Consider the following 15,454-nt stretch of genomic DNA (forward strand, 5'->3'; position numbering starts at 1 on the left):
ATGTCAATACTATTTTTATAGTCCCTGGAAAAAGCATGTTGTCTTTTGCAGGTCAACTGCATGAGGAAAAGGTTGAGAAAGGTTATGGAGATTGAATGGGCTGGATCACAGCAGGATTGTTGGGATCAGGGTGGGGGGGGAAAAGGGCCTATGGAGATCAGGAGGAGCCATACAATTACTTCTTTGTGTGATCTTCTGCAAAAGATTATCTTGTCAGTGTTAACAAAGCTCAGCTTTCCTATCACCTTAACTGCAGGTACCACAAATCTCAGCCCCATATCTTCCAGAAGGACTACAGATTTGTTGTTAATTCAAGTGCTCTTGGTCCTTTGCCAACATTCTCCTTGGCTCATAACTGCTTTATGTTGGTCTGAGAAAAGCTACTGATGCTTTCCTTTTTCTCCCCTTCTCATCATGCCACCATACCAGAGGTGGTATTCAGCAGGTTCTACCAGTTCTGGAGAACCGGTAGTGGAAATTTTGAGTAGTTCGGAGAACCGGTAAATACCACCCCTGACTGGCCCCGCCCCATCTATTCTTTGCCTCCCGAATCCCAGCTGATCGGGAAGAAATGGGGATTTTGCAGTAACCTTTCCCTGGAGTGGGGAGGGAATGGAGATTTTACAGTATCCTTCCCCTGCCACGCCCACCAAGCCAAACCCACAGAACCAGTAGTAAAAAATTTTGAAACCCACCACTGCACCACACCAACCCTTTATTTCTGGTTGCTGCAGGACATGTCATACAATCTCTCAGCTTCCAATCCAAAGGCACTTTTCTTGCTAAGGTCTTTCTTCCCAAACCTCCTTGGGAGCCCCATACATCATTTAAAGGCGACGTCGGTTATATACAAAGGCCATGCCTGTATTTCTCATCCTAAATATATGATATGTGAACAGTGTATCTTTTTTTGGAATGAAGGGCTGCTTCAGGAATGCTAAGGGCTAAGGGCCTGCTCTGCAAGTCTCCCATGGTTAAATGCCTCCCATGCCTTCATTACCCTTGCTGGAAATGAAGCTGACTGAAGAAATTAAGATTTAAAACCTTCTTTTACTCTGGCCACAGTGTACTTATCCTGGGAAGGAAGGAAGGAAGGAAGGAAGGAAGGAAGGAAGGAAGGAAGGAAGGAAGGAAGGAAGGAAGGAAGGAGAGAGGGAGGGAGGGAAGGAGGGAAGAAAGGAAGGAAGAAGGGTGGGAGAGAGGGAGGGAGGGAAGGAGGGAGGGAGGGAGGGAAGGAAGGAAGGAAGGAAGGAAGGAAGGAAGGAAGGAAGGAAGGAAGGAAGGAAGGACCACAGTTTTACTATTTCTCCTAGGTCTATTTCGCTTGGTTAAAAATAAAAAGAGAAAAAAGAGACCTACCCTTGCACTGTCCCAACATCAAATTTGTAAAAACCCAACAATCCAGCTTTTCACCACCCCACTCATGAACAGCTGGAGGGCAAATGGTGTTCCCGCCCCAAGCACAGTAGCCAGTTGGAGTGTCAGGATTTGCATAAAAGGAATTCAAGCTCACAAACTGGATAGGGTCCCCCTGAGCCAGCGCATGACAGAAAATACTACTTTGGGGGCAGAGCCAGAAAACACAAGCAGAGGTTACATTAGCTGCTGGATGGGGATGGGTTAAGTACAATGTAAGAATTCCGTGCCCTTCAGAAATGGTGGGTGGCTTGTTCATGTTGGAATCAGCTGGAAATGCAGATCTGCTCTAGGAAGCCAAGAAAAGAAAATTCAAGGGAGTTGTTGGAAAGAAACTTGTCTCCCATTGGCCAAAGAGAAGGGTGGGAAAAATTTGAGGATTTCTTCCCTCTCCCCAGTTCTCTTAACTATAGAAAGCTGCTTGGAACATATCTAACAAAATCAAGTACGAGTGCCACAGACTTAACTTGAAAAGATTACAATCCCCCATCCCTAGACCAAATGCTTAACTTTTAAAAGGGGGAAATACTTTGAGATATTTGGGAGAGGCGTTGATTTTAAATTCAGGGTGGTCCTTTTTGGGTGTAAATATGGAACTTGTGTGTCTTAAGCTGCTGGCTGGGCTCCTGGATTTTTATCAGTGGGAAAGCGAGTAGAAACGTAGCAAATGAAATGTTGCTTACTGTCCAAAGTGGACCAAGAAAAATAACATCTGATGTAGTGGCTTTATATTTCAGTGGAACTGCTGAAGGAAGAAGAAGTAGAGGAGAAGGAAGATAAAGTAGCAGTCTTTCCTTCATGGAAAACTTACTTATTCAAGCCAACCCAGTGTGATGTTTTTTTTTTTTTTTTGAGAAAAGCTCTGGCTAAGGTGTAAGATTGAGTTTCTTATACTTTTACTACTAAAGCTGGGTGGAGAATTGATATATACGGAGTTCCCCTCGCTGGCATCTTTCCTCCTCTGAAATAGGAAAAGTTGTGTATCTTAGAATTCCTGCGCTGCACACCTATGAAAGGTACAAAAGTTGTTATATCTTCAGGTCACTTACCTCTGGCCTTCATACTTTAGTCTGCCACCAAAGAGTATACAGAGCCTACCTATTGTTGATTTAACCCAGAAATACAAAGTACATTTTCTGGTCATCGTGTTGGTTGTTATTCCCTAACCTAGATCTGGGGACACCCAAATAATGAGAGAGAGAAAAAGGGGCAGCATTTCAAGATAATAGCTTTTAAGTAAAACAAAATTCTGGACAAACATTTGTTTTTCTCTCTCTTTTTTTAATGGAATACTGTGAAATTTTTCTTTCGTTTGTTTCCCAAATAAGCCCTGTAAAATGAAGCCATGAGTCACATAACACATTTCCTCTATACAAGCTGGTGACAAGAAGATTTGAAAGGTTTTCCCCCCCCTGCCATTATTCCCAGCTCTGTGAGATAGGGAGCAGGTGCAGGTAGAAGCTTAACTTTGGCTGTAAGTTGTGCACCGACAGACGTTTGGGAGGAGGAGGATGGGGAGGGAGCCAGGAAAGGCTTCATCCATTAACAGCTGGCCATAAGAAGTCAAGTTCACAAACAGAGTGCAGGTGTAGCTGTTTGGCCAGCTCTGAAGAGAGGGAAATGAATGATCATCCCAAATTAATTTTTAATCAGCTAATAGCACAGTATGGCCTAGATCTGCTAGGGGAAACACTTTCCATTACAATGAGGAACTGAGCAAATATAAACAGAGAGAATGGCTGATAATGGAGTGGGTAGAAGGATCACAGATCAAATCCTACCATGATGGATTTATGAAGTTTGAGCTTTTGTTTTACACCAAAAACATGGCAGGGGAGAATAGTTATTCTGCTATGTTTTTTTCCAGGGATTGAGTGATGAGAAGGCAGGGCCTATTCTTTTTAAGGGACGTACAGGAGAGAGAGATTTTCAGCAGGTGCATTTTTCTTCCAACTCTGCACTACCAGCTTACACTTGCTCAAGGGAATAACCATGAACTTTGCTGCAGGAATAATATAACTGTCCTGTGTTGAGCCATCAATTGGAACTAGCCTCTTTAAGAGCAAACAATTATCAAGAGATAGTGTTGAATTCCATGCCTTGTTGCTGCCGCTCCAGATGTATTTGAGTTCCAATTCTCATAAACGATTAGTGGCAAAGTTCAGATGTGGGAGTTATTGACCGCCAGCCTGTGAAAACTGACTTCACAGGTCAATGAAAGAATTGGATACCTATGCATCCTCTTTTTGTGCTGGTGTATATCTTGTGAAAGTGGGGATTTGTGCATCTCTCTCATTGACATATTGTTACTGGGCATATAAGCAATTTCCCCCTATCAGCTGGAGGTGGACTTTGAGTCAGAGAGAGTTTTAGTTTTTGTTCATGAAGCCCCAAAGCTTGCTGGATGTCATTTGCCATGTCACTTTCTCTCAGCCAAACAAACTACAGGATTATCATGAGAGAAACGAGGATAAAAACCCAATAATATTAATAACGATGATAAATTTGCAAGAATTACCATTTATGTACAAGTAGGAACTTGTGGACCAAAAAAATAGAGAAAATGAAGAAGCTAAAGTGTTGTGGGACTTTAGAATTCATACCAAAAGGCCCTTGTCACATGACTCCCCAAATCATTCATAAGAAAGACAAAAAAAGTCTATATAGTGGATATGACAGCACCTGGAGACGGAATAGAAGAGAAAGAACTGGAGAAGATAACAAAATACAACGAAAAGACCTACAACTAGAGAATGACTGTGGCAAAAGAAAGCAAAGGTAGTACTTATAGTAATAGATGCCTTGGCTGCAATCCCAAAACAACTGAAGCACCACTTGAGCACCATCGGAATTGACAAAGCCATCATCAGTCAATTGCAAAAAGCATCTTTACTCAGAACAGTTTACATCCTGTGATGATACTTTTAATACCATCAAAGATCCGCACCTGCCAACCCCAGATCCTTGGGAAGGACTCGATACATGGTTAAAAATGCCTAATCCAGCCTGACCATCTGGCTATGGTCTGACGAACCACAATAAATGATAATAATATAATAATATACTGTAGTTTGAAAGAATTGCTTTGCAACAATGATTTAAGTCATCAGACTAGAAACTAAAAAGAAAAAGAAACCTAGTTCACAGTACAAAGTAAATACCCAGTTATATACCAGAAAAAAATCAAAAGATTAAAAAATATATAGTGCTCAAATATCCATAAGAAACTATGTGTACCTGAGACTAACCATACCTAGGATCTGGTCAAGTGCAATAATAGCTGATTGTCATTGCAATAGTACAAAATTTGCACACCATCCTGGAAACTTGCACAACTACTGTCTGTGATCTACTGCAAGTACTGTAATTTTTAATAAGGAGAATTAACTTTACCTTCCAAGGATGGTAAATAGTCAATAAATCCTCATTCTTTTGAGTGCTAACATAGGGTAGCAATGAAAACATTGTACTAGGTCCAAAAGACAAAGGTTTAAGTTTCCTTCCCGTCACAAATTCCATGGCATTGCCTCATTGCTTTCACAATTTATGTGAAGACAAAATAAATGAAAAAGAATAATGTGTGCTCTGTAAAGTATAGATAGAATAAAAATCAATACTGTAAGTCACTGTTGCACTGGAACTGAATCACTTCCACATCCTCTGCCAATGCCTGTGTCTCAGACTCCCAACGTCCAAAATATGTAATCTAACTAAAAATAAAGGTTGTATTTACACGGCACACCATAGTTAAATTACCCATGGTTCAGTTAATGACTCAGTTTTCTGAGTTTCCATAAGGACCGAGTTTAGTTCGCATGATATATGTGATAATATGTGATTGACTGATTGGCATGAATGCAGCTGAAGATTACTTCTAGGAGCATCTGTAGCAATGGTGAAATCCATTTTTTTTTACTACCGGTTCTGTGGGCGTGGCTTGGTGGGCATGGTGTGGCTTGATGGGCGTGGCTTGGAGGCTGTGGCAGGAAGCAAAATCTCCATTCCCACCCCACTCCAGGGGAAGAATATTGCAAAATCTCCATTCCCACCCCATTCTGGGGCCAGCCAGAAGTGGTATTTGCCAGTTCTCCGAACATTCCCTTTTAAAACTGCACCATGATGCATATTTATTAGTCCAATTTATTAGTCCAATTTATATGCCGCCCTTTTCCGGAGACTCAGGGCGGCTTACAATGCGTTAAGCAATAGCCTTCATACTTTTGTATATACCTGCTTAGTAGGGCTTCCCCCCCCCTGCAAGCAGTGTTCTTTTTTATACAAAGTCAGCTTATTGCCCCCACAAACCGGATCCTCATTTTACCTACATTGAAAGGATGGAAGGCTGAGTCAACCTTGAGCCTGGTGAGATTTGAACTTGCACTAATTGCAGGCAGCTGGCAGCTAAGTGCTAGCACTTAACAGCACTTAGTCCACTGCTCCACCGAGGCTCTTAAAAGGAAAAGGAATGGGGCTTAGACTCTCTGGCTGTGGTTGCCTTTTGGGTTTTTTAACACCTACCTCCCAAGATACTCCTCCTATCTTCTGTTAGCTCTAATCTAACATGATTAGAAAGTGGGAATGTCATAAGCAAAATCTGGATTCACTATTGGTGAAGCATGCTGGATGAATTCATTATTCTTTTTCAGCATAACCTGTAACAAAAATGTTGCTTGGGAGATGCAGGTAGACCTTGATTTACAACAGTTTGTTAAGTGACCATTCAAACTTATAATGGCACTGAAAAAAGGGGCTTATGACCATTTTTCACACTTACGACCTTTGCAGCAACCCCATGATCATGTGATCAAAATTCAGATGCTTGGCAACTGGTTCATACTTATGACGGTTGCTACATCTCAAGGTGATGCGTTCACCTTTTGCAACATTTTGACAAACAAAGTCAATGGGGAAGCCAGATTCATTTAGCAACCAGGTTACTAACTTATCAACCTTGGTGCTTCACTTGACAACTTTGGCAAGAAAGGTCATAAAATGGAACAAAACAAACTTGGGGGCATTTGAAAAATGGGGTTCATACTTAAATTGCCCTTAAATTGAAAGAGTGGTCTTTCAATAAGAGCTCTTTTTCCCCCTTGCTTGCTGTAGCGTTATCCTACAACAGAAGCTCCCAACAATGTTCAACTGTGGCCCTATCCAAAATATCGAGCACTGGAATAATCACTACATTTTGACAATGATAGGGAAGACTCACTGTACCTTCTAAGGCTGAGGGATATCCTTTACGGTTCCTCTTGATTCTCATGCGATCCTAGATGGAATCTATCAGCAAACTGAGTAGTTTAAAAATCAGAGAGGCCAGGTGGTGGTTCAGTTAAATGCCATCCTTATTCGTTAAAACACCTGCTCCTCTTTGCACCATCAGGGGAAAGTTACTGGAATTGTGAAGTGCAATTTTCAATATGAAACGACAACATAAACATACAAGGGAAACCCTACCGTGTGAGAAGATGTTTCTGTTCAGGACTCATCTTGCTTTCTCTATTGACATGATAGCACTGTTCCAATATCTCAGGGGCTGCCACAAAGAAGAGGGAGTCAAGCTATTCCCCAAAGCACCTGAGGGCAGGACAAGAAGCCATGGGTGGAAACTAATCAAGGAGAGAAGCAACCTAGAACTAAGGAGAAATTTCCTGACAGTTAGAACAATTAATCAGTGGAACAACTTGCCTCCAGAAGTTGTGAATGCTCCAACACTGCACGTTTTTAAGAAGAGATTAGATAACCATTTGTCTGAAGTGGTGTAGGGTTTCCTGCCTAAGCAGGGGGTTGGACTAGAAGACCTCCAAGGCCCCTTCCAACTCTGTTATTCTATTCTATTGCATGGAATTCTTCCCATTTCTCCCCACATGTTTTGCAACAGACAGCTTTCCATGGAGCATGGTCAGAATCCATGATGATTCACAGAGTCTAATAATAATTTAAAAAGATGGTGGTTGCAACAACGCAACTGAAACTCTGACTGCTTTTTATGAAAAGCCCTGTCAGTCTTCTATAGCAGTTTCCCCACCAACCCTGCTTTATTTTGAGTATTTGGGGAGGGAAGAGGAGGGACCTTAATGTCTATGGGGATTCTCAGTCATCCAGGTCATGGTTGTCCCAAAGGTGCTTTTTTCAAGAGGCAACTGGACTTTCTGGTTTTTCTTTGAAGACGTTTCACTTCTCATCCAAGAAGCTTCTTCAGCTCTGACTTCCCCACCTTCCAGTCCATCCACCTTAATGTTCATCCAATCTTCATTCAAAGCTTTGCCTTCTCCATTACTTCCTAATGGCAGATTGCCCTTCTTTCCATGAAAGCTGTTCAAGAAAACCAAACCCCCACCACAACTTCTCTGTTCTTACAACTCATTTCATCAGTCCCATATTGGGTTTGCACCAGCTGAGTTTGATTCCTAATAAGTAGGAATTGTGTTGCTACTCTGGGGTGCTGTTTATTTAAATAATTTAGCAAATCCAGTCCAGCTGGATAGTTTCCGGTTCAGTATACAGGTAGTTCTTGACTTACAACAGTTCATTTAGTGACCTTTTGAAGGTACAAAGGCACTGAAAAAAGTGACTTATGGCCCTTTTTCACATTTACAACCATTGCCCCATTCCCATGCTCATGTCATCAAGATTCAAATGCTTGGCAACTGACTCATATTTATGACGACTGAAATCATGTGATGACTTTTTGCAACCTTCTGACAAGCAAAGTCAATGGGGAAGCCAGATTCACTTAACAACCAGGTTACTGACTGAACAACTGCGGTAATTCAGTTAACAACTGTGGCAAGGAAGGTTGTAAAATGGGGCAAAATTCACTTAACAAATGTCTCGCTTAGCAACAGAAATTTTGAGCTCAATGGAGGTCGTAAGTTGAGGACTACCTAAATTGTGCATATGTAAAAGATGAATTAAGTCAAGAGGTGAGATATGATGATTCAGGTAGGCTGAATCTCAAAGTGACCCCACCAAACAATAGCAGAGCACTTTCTACCCTTAAAAATCGAAGCGTGGTTCCTTTTCCCCATCCATCCATCCATCCATCCATCCATCCATCCATCCATTTTCTTTTCAACTTTCAGCCAGACACTCAGTATAGGTACAATGAGTTCATTGAGAACTGAGGGGCTTTGGATTTTTTTGTATAAAGATTGAGTATTTGCAAACATTGGGGTTTCTTTTCAATTGCCAATGCCTTTCTCTAGTATGTGAGAACTAGATGTGGTTTTAGCTTGGGGCATTTTCGAGGAGTTAACCCCCCCCCCTCAACTCAATGTATATTAAAATGGATGAGGGTTTCAAGTTTAGTGTTGTGGCTGCTATTGTGATGTTTTCACCAACAACAACCCTCCCATGGATACTCCTCATTTTAGCTATACACAGTAAAAATGAAAAAAGCTCGGATCTTAACTTTTTTGCATCTGTAGTTCTTTGGTTTTTTTTCTTGTTTATTTTTCACTCTATTTTAGTTTGCATTAATCTTGTGTTTAGACTTTTCGATAACATTATACAAAAAGCTTGGATCGGTGTGACAAAGAATAATAAAAGAAGCATAAATAAATAACTTTCCAGATCTTCAATTTCTAAATCAGTCCTGCCAATTGGGCGTCTTCCAGAAATAATGGGACTATAATGCCTATAGAGGAATGCCTGTCCAATATGAGGCAATATGAATTGTAAACCAACACATCTGGTGGACACTAAGCTGGGGAAGGCTACTACAGGATGTTTCAGTTTGCATCACATAGTAGGAGCAAGCACAATGGAATGAAGTGATCAAGAAGAGAGCTTCAATAGTGAGGAAATTGTCGGGGGTGAGCAAGTGTGTAGCCACAGTACCATTTCCTCTTGGGAGCAACATTGCCTTGACTCACCCTGTTCAAAGAAGAAGCTTCAAGTTAAATAATCAAAGGCCTGCTGGCTTAAATTTGCGCCAATCTGCTGCAGAATCATTTGCACAGAGCAAAGTTAACAGAAATTAACTGAAAACAAGACCACACAGTTTATTCTTCTGCAAGAAGATTAATAGTGAAGCCCTATCCTCTTTGTTATGCAGTGGAACAGTAACAGGCCCAGTTTTTCACCTGGCTGGAGATGATATTGCTTGGCAATAATTGTGCTGTATTTCCACATATGCTGGAGATCTGCTAAAAAAAAATCATCAGAATATATTTTAAGCCCATAACATACATATTTATGGATTGCCTTCTGCTTTACTAGAGCTCAAGCCAGAGCAATGGAAGGCCTGTTTCTACATTCCTCACGGAAACAGCTCAAGTTTCACATGTGAGAAGATGGGCGTCTCGTGAGGTAATTTAAATAGGTTCCCCTTCACCACTGGATTTTCCACGCAGAGTTATAGCGGCGACGCTTTGTCTGTTTCTTCCATAAAGAGCTTGGTGTTGAACTGTTCATCTCACTTGTTGACAATGTGCTAGAGGCACAAAGGGGCAAAAGGCAGTCTGGGGAAGTGGGGTGTGGAATAGGAGCCGAACAAGGCCCCTTTACAAAGGCCTTCTTCAAGTACCTGTGTTATATCATTACTTAATTAGCCTTTTGGCAACAGTCCTCAGTTATGGAGACAGTTGCAGCCCACTTATTAAAAAGGGGGGTCTGCAGTGAGAAGGGGGGGATCACTTCCAAGCATCTTGCCAAACATGAATGGAGAGATGTAAATGATTTAGGGTAAGGTTAGAAGAAGTTATTTCGAAGTAGGAAATCCAAAGCATCAGAAGGCAAGACAAGAAACAATGGATAGAAACTAATCAAAGACAGAAGCAACCTAGAACTAAGGAGAAATCTCCTAACAGGGAGAACAGTTAACCAGTGGAATGGCTTGCCTTCAGATCAATCGATCCAAAATGGAGCTGGAAGGGACCTTGGAGGTCTTCTAGTCCAACCCCCTGCTCAAGCAGGAGACCTTATGACATATCAGACAAGTGACTGCCCATCTCTTAAAAACCTCCAGTAATAAAGTACCTACAATGTCTGACAGCAAGCTGTTCCATGCTTGATTAGTTGATGTTATGGGTGCCCCATCATTGGAGGCTTTCAAGAAGAGACTGGACATCCATTGGTCTGAAATGATATAGGATCTTCTGCTCAAGCAGGGGGTTGGACGAGATGACCTCCAAGTCCCTTCCAACTCTCTTATTCTATGTTCAAAAGCCTTCCCTTTAATTAACAAATATTGGAATGAATTATCCTATAACAGAGGAGGAGATAATAGTAGCAATTAAACAGCTAAAAACAGCCAAAGCTCCTGGCACGGATGGTTTGACCGCAGTGTATTACAAAACTTTGCAAGCTGAAATGGTGGAACAACTCAGAGATTTATTTTGCAATATTCAACAAGGGGGTAAAATACCCCCATCATGGACAACAGCTTACATATCTTTGATACCAAAAGAACAAGTCGGTCCTAAAAAACCAGAGAACTATAGACCAATATCTCTTTTGAATACAGATTATAAAATCTATGCGAAAGTATTAGCCAACAGGTTGATGCCAGTAATCCAAAAGGTGATTCATGATGATCAAGCGGGATTTATCGAGGGCAGATACATGAAGGATAATGTAAGGCAAGTAATAGATTTATTGGAATATCTTGAGAAGAATAAACAGATTCCTGCAGTGCTGGTCTTTTTGGATGCAGAGAAGGCCTTTGATAGAGTGGATTGGAATTTTCTACTAAAGACTTTTAAAAAGATGGATTTTGGGGATCAATTTATACAGGCGATTTCAGCAATTTACCAAGAGCAAAAGGCACAGATCATTATTAATGGAAGTTTGACAACAGAGTTTAAAATTGAAAAAGGAACAAGACAGGGATGTCCGTTGTCCCCACTTTTATTTATTCTAACACTAGAAGTCTTGCTAAATACAATACGGGACTCTAATATCTTGAAAGGTATAATGATTAGGCAAGAGGATTACAGAATAAAGGCATTTGCAGATGATCTGGTTGTTACCCTATCACAACCAATGGAATCAATAATCCTGATGAAGGACATTATACAAGACTATGGTAAAGTTTCAGGTTTTAGATTGAATCCAAAAAAGACTAAAATGATAGTTAAAAACATGACACAAGATCGTAAACATGAGCTTGAAAGGAGGGCAGGTTTTGAGACTGTACCTAAGGTAAAATATCTAGGAGTTCAGGTTGCAGAATCAAACATGAAATTGTTTCAAAATAACTATGAGGTGTTGTGGCGAGAGGTGCAGAAAGACATGGAGACCTGGAAAAAACTGCAGCTGTCTCTACTTGGAAGAATAGCAGCAGTTAAGATGAACATTTTGCCAAGATTTCTTTTTTTGTTTCAAATGATTCCGGTGCTTAAAAGTGATAAACAATTGAAAGTTTGGCAAACTGGACTCAATAAGTTTGTCTGGAACGAGAAAAAGCCGAGAGTGAAACTGAAAATTATGCAAGATATTCCAGAAAGAGGAGGTCTTAAACTTCCAAACCTACAGTTATATTACGATGCAGCAGCTTTAACTTTAACAAGTGACTGGTTTGGAAGTAAAAAGGCTGGAATATTGAATGCAGAAAGTTTTGATCTTGAATTTGGATGGCATGCTTACTTATTTTATGATGACAAAGTTGATAAAGTATTTAAAAGTCATATACTTAGAGACTCTTTGATGAGAGTTTGGAAGAAGCACCGACTCAAATGGGATTATAAAATACCGTTATGGCTGGATCTTGGTCATACTTTATGGAATACAAATATAATGTCACTCGGGGGGTTTTTATACAAAGAGGTTCTTTTTACAGATGCGGGCAGATGGCAGCTGAAGACATTGCAGACACTGTTGGATGAAGGGATTAATTTAACTTGGTTACAATATAATCAATTACAATTGAGATGGAAAGAGGACCAAAAAACTGGTATTATGTTGCACGAGGAAGAATTGGTTAGACATATAAAAGAGAAAGGTCCAATGCATATCAAAAGGCTTTATAATGTTTTGCTAGAAAGGGACTCAGAAACTGAATTAGTTAAAGATTGTATGATTAAATGGGCACAAAATTTTGAAGAACCAGTGATGTTGGAAACATGGGAAAAAATTTGGGTTCAGAATATTAAATTTACACAGTCGCAGAACCTGAGGGAAAATTTCTATAAAATGTTTTATAGATGGCATTTAGATCCCAAAAAGTTGTCATGTATGTACCCTAATGTTCAGCCAAAATGTTGGAGATGTGGATGTTTGGATGCTACGTATTATCATGTTTGGTGGACCTGTAGGAAAGTTAAGGCTTTTTGGATAAAAATTTGGTGGGTCATGCAGAATGTTTTGAAGAAAAAAATTCAGTTCTCTCCACAACTGTTTTTATTGGGTATAGTTAAGGGTTTTACATCGGGTGAAACAAAACTGATATTGTATATGATAACAGCAGCAAGATTGTTGATAGGTAAATATTGGAAAAATGAAGCTTTGCCCACGATTGAGGAATGGACTTTGAAGATGGCCAGTTTTGCAGAGATGGCGAAGATTTCAGCATACTTAAAAGATTGTTCACAAGAGACTTATGAATGGGAATGGAAAAGGTGGATAGAATATGTTCAGAACAAATATCAAACTAGAAAGTATCAAATAGTTTTTATTTGAAAATAATGTATTAGAAATATTTTAAGGTAATGAGGGTAAAAAGAAAAACTATACAGGGGAGGGAGGGGTTCAAGTTTTTACATAAGTGTTATATTAAGGGTTTTTTTTGTGTTTTTTTTTTATCTTTCTTTACCAGTTATGAGTATAGGGAAGTCTGGGGGGAGGGGAGGGTTAGGGAGGGTTAGGGAGGTTGGGAAGTTTGGGGGTGGTGGTGGTGGGGGGAAAAAGGGGTGAAAATGTAATTGTAAAACTTTTGCAATAAAAAAAAACAAATATTGGGAAGACTACCTTCTTCAAGAAGTGCTGTTGAATACATGGGAATACAACTCCTGTCATTCCCATGTCCATTGACTAAAGATGAGGGGAGTTGTTGTGCTGCGGACCTGCGGGATATATATTCTTTTGAACAAACTTCCCTGAATATATTGTAGAAGGAGAGCCTGGTTATTTGCTGGTAGAAAAAAAAAATAGCATTCTGGTACACCTTCTTTACAGGTTTAACATTTTTATTGGGTCATAAAATAAAGTAAGATACAAACTGTGGAAATAAATAGGAAAACGATGGAGAGGAAGAGGGGGAAGAGAAGTGAGGGAGGATAAGAAAAAGAAAAGAAGCATTCACTTCCAGTTCTCTCTGTTGCAGTAAAATAAGGCATTAACATCAAATCACAACTTTTTGTTTTTCATAATAGTATGAACACGCCATTTCTACAAAGATCTATCAATCTACTTGGTAAAACCAAACTCAAAGTTTCATTCTTTTCAACAAAGCACAAAGTTCAGAAGCGGTCTCCATGTGGAAATAAAAATACTCTGGTGCACCTTCTCTGAGTAATCCATTTTATTAAATGACAGAAGCTTTTGTGAGCTGCAGTTTATGAAAGAGTATAAGCTTTTTAATACAACTTGTTGGTCGGTACTATTGAATCCCTGATTTTAAACGTCCTTGTCTTGAATGAAAAAGCATGGCAGATTTTCATTGCGTGCTTATACCCCCTTCCATTTCTTTTAATTAGAGTTCCTTTGTAAAACAAGATCCTTCTCATTTAATTGGAGGCAAAAGAAATTCCTTCTCCCTTTTTCCAAAACAGAAGAAGATTTCATTGAAAACCTCACCTTTGTTGCAAGAAGGCCAAGGGACATGTGTGGGTGTACAATCTTCTTTCCAATGTCTGCAACTTCCCTCACTCTCATTCAACCCTAAAGCAAGTTCCACGGGGGAGGGGGTGGTTATTTTCAGTACAAGAAATGGGGTAATCAGGGAGGTTACAATACAAAACAGTAATGGGGAGCAGCAGAATAACAGAATAACAGAGTTGGAAGGGACTTTGGAGGTCTTGTTGTCCAATCCCTTGCTCAGGCAGGAAATCCTATGTCATTTCAGGCAAATGGTTGTCCAATCTCTTCTTAAAAACTTCAAGTGTTGGAGCACCCACAATTTCTGGAGACCTACATCAGCCCTCTGCTACTTTGCAACAATACAATATGCTCAAAAATGTCTTCAAAAGAATTTTTATTCCTTGGAACCCTGACAATTTAAAGGTAAAAGTTCCACTCGCACATATGTGCTAGTCGTTCCTGACTCTAGGAGGCAGTGCTCATCTCTGTTTCAAAGCCAAAGAGCCAGCGCTGTCTGAAGATGTCTCTGTGGTCATGTGGCCGGCATGACTAAACGCCAAAGGCGCTGGAACACTGTTACCTTCTCACCTAAGGTGGTCCCTATTTTTCTACTTGCATTTTTTATGTGCTTTCGAACTGCTAGGTTGGCAGAAGCTGGGACAAGTAATGGGAGCTCACCCCATTATGTGGCACTAGGGATTCGAACCGCTGAACTACTGATCTTTCGATCGACAAGCTCAGCATCTTAGCCACTGAGCCACCACGTCCCTTCAAAAGAATTTACGCCTTCTCAAATATCCCAAGACTATGGTAGGGAAAAAAAAACACACCCAGAAATCTTCAGAGGAGGAAACACATGTTTAGAAAACAAGGATGAACTTTGATACAGTATTATTTTCAGTTAAGTTGGAGCAGCAGAACCGTTGGGTGGACAAAGCTCCATGGATCAAACTTGCCTTATTTGGCAGTCTGTAGCCAGGGTGTCCAACCTTGGCAACTTTAAGACTGTGGCTTTCCATTCCAAGAGTTCTGCAAGTTGAAGTCCACAAATCTTAAAGTTGCCAAGGTTGGACACCCCTGGCCTATGGCTTCTACAATCTGGGATTTGGAGCAGTTATTCCTAATGGTGTGCTAAAAGTTGTTTTACAATTTCTAACTCTCTGAAAGTGGCTTCTGTTTCTCTACTTCATCTCAGGTTGCTTGAGAATATCTTTTCAGTATATTTTGATGGTAGCTTGGAACTGTCTTCATTGGTGAAGGTTATTCAGTGTGTCCTTGGGGTATTGTCAGGGCAGAG

This window comes from Pituophis catenifer, unplaced genomic scaffold (genome assembly GCF_029215685.1).
Source record: "Pituophis catenifer annectens isolate HBS135680 unplaced genomic scaffold, rPitCat1.0.hap2 SCAF_3, whole genome shotgun sequence".
Classification (NCBI taxonomy): Eukaryota; Metazoa; Chordata; class Lepidosauria; order Squamata; family Colubridae; genus Pituophis; species Pituophis catenifer.